The sequence below is a fragment of the Taudactylus pleione genome, unplaced genomic scaffold, assembly GCF_031769625.1.
Source record: "Taudactylus pleione unplaced genomic scaffold, aTauple2 ptg000174l, whole genome shotgun sequence".
NCBI lineage: Eukaryota > Metazoa > Chordata > Amphibia > Anura > Myobatrachidae > Taudactylus > Taudactylus pleione.
In genome coordinates this window covers 5,111,020-5,119,475 of record NW_028284576.1, presented here as the reverse complement: position 1 = coordinate 5,119,475, position 8,456 = coordinate 5,111,020, and the positions used below count along the sequence as shown (strand labels likewise).

The window sequence follows — 8,456 nt, the reverse complement described above, 5'->3', positions numbered from 1 at the left end:
GTAAGGGAAGATGAACCAGCAGAACTGAACTTAAACTGCATAAAAGTTTCTAACTTGGATCATTTCTTACAATATCAAAAATATAATGAGATAAAAGGGAATATGACAGGGAGTTGGGCATTAAAATTCCAATGAGAAGGTAAGTAAGACAATGTATCTCTGTCCACAATGGAAGTACGTTGGGACAGTGCCACCAGATGTGGGACAGTTTCTTCAGCCCCACAAAGTCTCCAACACAATGGTGATAAAGAAGGAAACATTTTATGAAATCATTAAGGTACTAAATACCAACGATAATGGGATTTCACTAAACTTGAGGCTAATGGATGTTTTTGAGATGTTATCTCTAAATGTAATCCAGTCCTCTTGGTGTGAGTGGTGTAAATGCTTTTAACATCAAAGGGGAATTAGCTCAAATGGTAGAGTGCTCGCTTAGCTTGCGAGAGGTAGTGGGATCGATGCCCGCATTCTCCTGATAATATTTTGGAACCAAAATTTGCTGCAATATATCAAGTGAAGAATAACATTCCTGACCAAAATTCTTCACTGTTTTTATTTTCTTCACATGCCCCAGAGGAATGCAGAGTTACATATAGTTGTCTTGAAAATTACATGCAAACAATTTGGGGTTGATTCAAAGAGCTGATACACCACATTTAATGTGAGTAACTGACTATAAGCCACACTTATGGTAGCTCCAAACTTGCACCAATTTGTTGTAGCACCATATGCTGTATAAAAAAGTGATATCGGGTTGCTAGTCGTCCAATTTCAACTGCTGTAACTGGTGTTACTATACTGTTGCAAGGGTAACTGACCCCCTTTGTAAATAATTGCATCAACTTCACAGAATTAACCCAGTGGATCCCAGTATCTGGTATATATTAATACATTTTTTCTTATTCTTCTGGCTAAAAGTCACTGTGAATTTTTAGCTTATTCTCTATATCTTCTTAGGACTGATCACTTGTTTTCAATTTGTAAAGTTCTTTCTATTATTATCTAACACTAGTTGGAAAGCCATGGATGTAGAGTTAGTAAAGTCATAGCTGTTAATTTCCATGTAAGTTTGTGTATTGAGGTAAAATGAAGACAAATGTCTGGTAAATTTCGTCAAATAAAGAAACCTCCTGCCACAGAATAACAAATACTAAACACGACCCGAACGCACTAACCAATTGCGCCACAGAGACACGTGAAAGTGCTTTCTAATGGATATTATCAGTAAGGGAAGATGAACCAGCAGAACTGAACTTAAACTGCATAAAAGTTTCTAACTTGGATCATTTCTTACAATATCAATAATATAATGAGATAAAAGGGAATATGACAGGGAGTTGGGCATTAAAATTCCAATGAGAAGGTAAGTAAGACAATGTATCTCTGTCCACAATGGAAGTACGTTGGGACAGTGCCACCAGATGTGGGACAGTTTCTTCAGCCCCACAAAGTCTCCAACACAATGGTGATAAAGAAGGAAACATTTTATGAAATCATTAAGGTACTAAATACCAACGATAATGGGACTTCACTAAACTTGAGGCTAATGGATGTTTTTGAGATGTTATCTCTAAATGTAATCCAGTCCTCTTGCTGTGAGTGGTGTAAATGCTTTTAACATCAATGGGGAATTAGCTCAAATGGTAGAGTGCTCGCTTAGCTTGCGAGAGGTAGTGGGATCGATGCCCGCATTCTCCAGATAATATTTTGGAAAAAAAATTTGCTGCAATATATCAAGTGAAGAATAACATTCCTGACCAAAATTCTTCACTGTTTTTATTTTCTTCTCATGCCCCAGAGGAATGCAGAGTTACATATAGTTGTCTTGAAAATGACATGCAAACAATTTGGGGTTGATTCAAAGAGCTGATACACCACATTTAATGTGAGTAACTGACTATAAGCCACACTTATGGTAGCTCCAAACTTGCACCAATTTGTTGTAGCACCATATGCTGTATAAAAAAGTGATATCGGGTTGCTAGTCGTCCAATTTCAACTGCTGTAAATGGTGTTACTATACTGTTGCAAGGTTAACTTACCCCATTTGTAAATAATTGAATCAACTTCTCAAAATTAACCCAGTGGATCCCAGTATCTGGTATATATTAATACATTTTTTCTTATTCTTCTGGCTAAAAGTCACTGTGAATTTTTCGTTTATTCTCTATATCTTCTTAGGACTGATCACTTGTTTTCAATTTGTAAAGTTCTTTCTATTATTATCTAACACTAGTTGGAAAGCCATGGATGTAGAGTTAGTAAAGTCATAGCTGTTAATTTCCATGTAAGTTTGTGTATTGAGGTAAAATGAAGACAAATGTCTGGTAAATTTCGTCAAATAAAGAATCCTCCTGCCACAGAATAACAAATACTAAACACGTCCCTGGGTGGGCTTGAACCACCAACCTTTCAGTTAACAGCCGAACGCGCTAACCAATTGCGCCACAGAGACACGTGAAAGTGTTTTTTAATGGATATTATCAGTAAGCGAAGATGAACCAGCAGAACTGAACTTAGACTGCTTAAAAGTTTCTAACTTGGATCTTTTCTTACAAATGGACACTATAATATGAACTTGTGCAAAGTAAGAAATAACAGGATTATACCCTGTAAATTGAGAATTTTGTCAGGGTGTGAAAATAACTTAGTTGTGATGGGGGCGAATCAATCCAGTTATAAAAGGGTTGAAATAGGGGGATTTCAGTTAGTCCAAGGATCCAAGTATATGAGAACTTATTTGCAGTGTTATGAAAAATTCTGGTGATGTATTCACAATGATAGATGTGCCAAATTGTATTTATAATAAAGATAGAGAATGGTGGAACTGAGTATTTTCAATATAAAGCTATATGGCATTTGGTAGCACTCAAAATATGTGTTATAAATTTGTGGGTATACTTAGGAATATCAGAAATATAATGAGATAAAAGGGAATATGACAGGGAGTTGGGCATTAAAATTCCAATGAGAAGGTAAGTAAGACAATGTATCTCTGTCCACAATGGAAGTAAGTTTCGGACAGTGCCACCAGATGTGGGACAGTTTCCTCAGCCCCACAAAGTCTCCAACACTATGGTGATAAAGAAGGAAACATTTTATGAAATCATTAAGGTACTAAATACCAACGATAATGGGATTTCACTAAACTTGAGGCTAATGGAAGTTTTTGAGATGTTATTTCTAAATGTAATCCAGTCTGCATTCTCCAGATAAGATTTTGCAACCAAAATTTGCTGCAATATATCAAGTGAAGAATAACATTCCAGACCAAAATTCTTCACTGTTTTTATTTTCTTCTGATGCCCCAGAGGAATGCGGAGTGACATATAGTTGTCTTGAAAATTACATGCAAACAATTTGGGGTTGCTTCAAAGAGCTGATCCACCACATTTCCTGTGAGTAACTGACTATAAGCCACACTTATGGTAGCTCCAAACTTGCACCAATTTGTTGTAGCCCCATAATGCTGCATAAAAAAGTGATATTGTGTTACTAGGGGTCAAATTTCAACTGCTGTAACTGGTATTACTAGACATTTGCAAGGTAACTTACCCCCTTTTTAAATAATTGAATCCACTTCTCAGAATTAACCCAGTGGATCCCAGTATCTGGTATATATTAATAAATTTTTCTTATTCTTCTGGCTAAAAGTCACTGTGAATTTTTAGCTTATTCTCTATATCTTCTTAGAACTGATCACTTGTTTTCAATTTGTAAAGTTCTTTCTAGTATTATCTAACACTAGCTGGAAAGCCATGGATGTAGAGTTAGTAAAGTCATAGCTGTTAATTTCCATGTAAGTTTGTGTATTGAGGTAAAATGAAGACAAATGCCTGGTAAATTTTGTCTAATACCACAAAATAACAAATACTAAACACGTCCCTGGGTGGTCTTGAACTACCAACCTTTCGGTTAACAGCCGAACGCGCTAACCAATTGCACCACAGAGACACGTGAAAGTGCTTTCTAATGGATATTATCAGTAAGGGAAGATGAACCAGCAGAACTGAACTTAAACTGCATAAAAGTTTCTAACTTGGATCATTTCTTACAATATCAAAAATATAATGAGATAAAAGGGAATATGACAGGGAGTTGGGCATTAAAATTCCAATGAGAAGGTAAGTAAGACAATGTATCTCTGTCCACAATGGAAGTAAGTTGGGACAGTGCCACCAGATGTGGGACAGTTTCCTCAGCCCCACAAAGTCTCCAACACAATGGTGATAAATAAGGAAACATTTTATGAAATCATTAAGGTACTAAATACCAACGATAATGGGATTCCACTAAACTTGAGGCTAATGGATGTTTTTGAGATGTTATCTCTAAATGTAATCCAGTCCTCTTGGTGTGAGTGGTGTAAATGCTTTTAACATCAAAGGGGAATTAGCTCAAATGGTAGAGTGCTCGCTTAGCTTGCGAGAGGTAGTGGGATCGATGCCCGCATTCTCCTGATAATATTTTGGAAACAAAATTTGCTGCAATATATCAAGTGAAGAATAACATTCCTGACCAAAATTCTTCACTGTTTTTATTTTCTTCTCATGCCCCAGAGGAATGCAGAGTTACATATAGTTGTATTGAAAATTACATGCAAACAATTTGGGGTTGATTCAAAGAGCTGATACACCACATTTAATGTGAGTAACTGACTATAAGCCACACTTATGGTAGCTCCAAACTTCCACCAATTTGTTGTAGCACCATATGCTGTATAAAAAAGTGATATCGGGTTGCTAGTCGTCCAATTTCAACTGCTGTAACTGGTGTTACTATACTGTTGCAAGGGTAACTGACCCCCTTTGTAAATAATTGAATCAACTTCACAGAATTAACCCAGTGGATCCCAGTATCTGGTATATATTAATACATTTTTTCTTATTCTTCTGGTTAAAAGTCACTGTGAATTTTTAGCTTATTCTCTATATCTTCTTAGGACTGATCACTTGTTTTCAATTTGTAAAGTTCTTTCTATTATTATCTAACACTAGTTGGAAAGCCATGGATGTAGAGTTAGTAAAGTCATAGCTGTTAATTTCCATGTAAGTTTGTGTATTGAGGTAAAATGAAGACAAATGTCTGGTAAATTTCGTCAAAAAAAGACTCCTCCTGCCACAGAATAACAATAACTAAACACGTCCCGAACGCACTAACCAATTGCGCCACAGAGACACGTGAAAGTGCTTTCTAATGGATATTATCAGTAAGGGAAGATGAACCAGCAAAACTGAACTTAAACTGCATAAAAGTTTCTAACTTGGATCATTTCTTACAATATCAAAAATATAATGAGATAAAAGGGAATATGACAGGGAGTTGGGCATTAAAATTCCAATGAGAAGGTAAGTAAGACAATGTATCTCTGTCCACAATGGAAGTACGTTGGGACAGTGCCACCAGATGTGGGACAGTTTCTTCAGCCCCACAAAGTCTCCAACACAATGGTGATAAAGAAGGAAACATTTTATGAAATCATTAAGGTACTAAATACCAACGATAATGGGATTTCACTAAACTTGAGGCTAATGGATGTTTTTGAGATGTTATCTCTAAATGTAATCCAGTCCTCTTGGTGTGAGTGGTGTAAATGCTTTTGACATCAAAGGGGAATTAGCTCAAATGGTAGAGTGCTCGCTTAGCTTGCGAGAGGTAGTGGGATCGATTTCCGCATTCTCCAGATAATATTTTGGAACCAAAATTTGCTGCAATATATCAAGTGAAGAATAACATTCCTGACCAAAATTCTTCACTGTTTTTATTTTCTTCTCATGCCCCAGAGGAATGCAGAGTTACATATAGTTGTCTTGAAAATTACATGCAAACAATTTGGGGTTGATTCAAAGAGCTGATACACCACATTTAATGTGAGTAACTGACTATAAGCCACACTTATGGTAGCTCCAAACTTGCACCAATTTGTTGTAGCACCATATGCTGTATAAAAAAGTGATATCGGGTTGCTAGTCGTCCAATTTCAACTGCTGTAACTGGTGTTACTATACTGTTGCAAGGTTAACTTACCCCCTTTGTAAATAATTGAATCAACTTCTCAGAATTAACCCAGTGGATCCCAGTATCTGGTATATATTAATACATTTTTTCTTATTCTTCTGGCTAAAAGTCACTGTGAATTTTTAGCTTATTCTCTATATCTTCTTAGGACTGATCACTTGTTTTCAATTTGTAAAGTTCTTTCTATTATTATCTAACACTAGTTGGAAAGCCATGGATGTAGAGTTAGTAAAGTCTTAGCTGTTAATTTCCATGTAAGTTTGTGTATTGAGGTAAAATGAAGACAAATGTCTGGTAAATTTCGTCAAATAAAAAATCCTCCTGCCACAGAATAACAAATACTAAACACGTCCCTGTGTGGGCTTGAACCACCAACCTTTCAGTTAACAGCCGAACGCGCTAACCAATTGCGCCACAGAGACACGTGAAAGTGTTTTTTAATGGATATTATCAGTAAGCGAAGATGAACCAGCAGAACTGAACTTAAACTGCTTAAAAGTTTCTAACTTGGAACATTTCTTACAAATGGACACTATAATATGAACTTGTGCAAAGTAAGAAATAACAGGATTATACCCTGTAAATTGAGAATTTTGTCAGGGTGTGAAAATAACTTAGTCGTGATGGGGGCGAATCAATCCAGTTATAAAAGGGTTGAAATAGGGGGATTTCAGTTAGTCCAAGGATCCAAGTATATGAGAACTTATTTGCAGTGTTATGAAAAATTCTGGTGATGTATTCACAATGATAGATGTGCCAAATTGTATTTATAATAAAGATAGAGAATGGTGGAACTGAGTTTTTTCAATATAAAGCTATATGGCATTTGGTAGCACTCAAAATATGTGTTATAAATTTGTGGGCATACTTAGGAATATCAGAAATATAATGAGATAAAAGGGAATATGACAGGGAGTTGGGCATTAAAATTCCAATGAGAAGGTAAGTAAGACAATGTATCTCTGTCCACAATGGAAGTAAGTTTCGGACAGTGCCACCAGATGTGGGACAGTTTCCTCAGCCCCACAAAGTCTCCAACACTATGGTGATAAAGAAGGAAACATTTTATGAAATCATTAAGGTACTAAATACCAACGATAATGGGATTTCACTAAACTTGAGGCTAATGGAAGTTTTTGAGATGTTATTTCTAAATGTAATCCAGTCCGCATTCTCCAGATAAGATTTTGCAACCAAAATTTGCTGCAATATATCAAGTGAAGAATAACATTCCAGACCAAAATTCTTCACTGTTTTTATTTTCTTCTGATGCCCCAGAGGAATGCGGAGTGACATATAGTTGTCTTGAAAATTACATGCAAACAATTTGGGGTTGCTTCAAAGAGCTGATCCACCACATTTCCTGTGAGTAACTGACTATAAGCCACACTTATGGTAGCTCCAAACTTGCACCAATTTGTTGTAGCCCCATAATGCTGCATAAAAAAGTGATATTGTGTTACTAGGGGTCAAATTTCAACTGCTGTAACTGGTATTACTAGACATTTGCAAGGTAACTTACCCCCTTTTTAAATAATTGAATCCACTTCTAAGAATTAACCCAGTGGATCCCAGTATCTGGTATATATTAATAAATTTTTCTTATTCTTCTGGCTAAAAGTCACTGTGAATTTTTAGCTTATTCTCTATATCTTCTTAGGACTGATCACTTGTTTTCAATTTGTAAAGTTCTTTCTATTATTATCTAACACTAGTTGGAAAGCCATGGATGTAGAGTTAGTAAAGCCATAGCTGTTAATTTCCATGTAAGTTTGTGTATTGAGGTAAAATGAAGACAAATGTCTGGTAAATTTCGTCAAATAAAGAATCCTCCTGCCACAGAATAACAAATACTAAACACGTCCCTGGGTGGGCTTGAACCACCAACCTTTCAGTTAACAGCCGAACGCGCTAACCAATTGCGCCACAGAGACACGTGAAAGAGTTTTTTAATGGATATTATCAGTAAGCGAAGATGAACCAGCAGAACTGAACTTAAACTGCTTAAAAGTTTCTAACTTGGATCATTTCTTACAAATGGACACTATAATATGAACTTGTGCAAAGTAAGAAATAACAGGATTATACCCTGTAATTTGAGAATTTTGTCAGGGTGTGAAAATAACTTAGTTGTGATGGGGGCGAATTAATCCAGTTATAAAACAGTTGAAATAGGGGGATTTCAGTTAGTCCAAGGATCCAAGTATATGAGAACTTATTTGCAGTGTTATGAAAAATTCTGGTGATGTATTCACAATGATAGATGTGCCAAATTGTATTTATAATAAAGATAGAGAATGGTGGAACTGAGTTTTTTCAATATAAAGCTATATGGCATTTGGTAGCACTCAAAATATGTGTTATAAATTTGTGGGTATACTTAGGAATATCAGAAATATAATGAGATAAAAGGGAATATGACAGGGAGTTGGGCATTA

General features: G+C 35.9%; 2 non-coding genes across 2 annotated transcripts; both read right to left on the bottom strand.

Moving 5' to 3' along the window:
• Positions 1-2,381: 2,381 nt before the first annotated feature.
• Positions 2,382-2,455, bottom strand: TRNAN-GUU (transfer RNA asparagine (anticodon GUU)). The gene has a single exon. It is a non-coding gene; the product is annotated as a tRNA-Asn (tRNA).
• A 5,423-nt stretch (positions 2,456-7,878) lies between these two features.
• On the bottom strand, positions 7,879-7,952 carry TRNAN-GUU (transfer RNA asparagine (anticodon GUU)). Its single transcript has one exon. It is a non-coding gene; the product is annotated as a tRNA-Asn (tRNA).
• Positions 7,953-8,456: the final 504 nt, after the last annotated feature.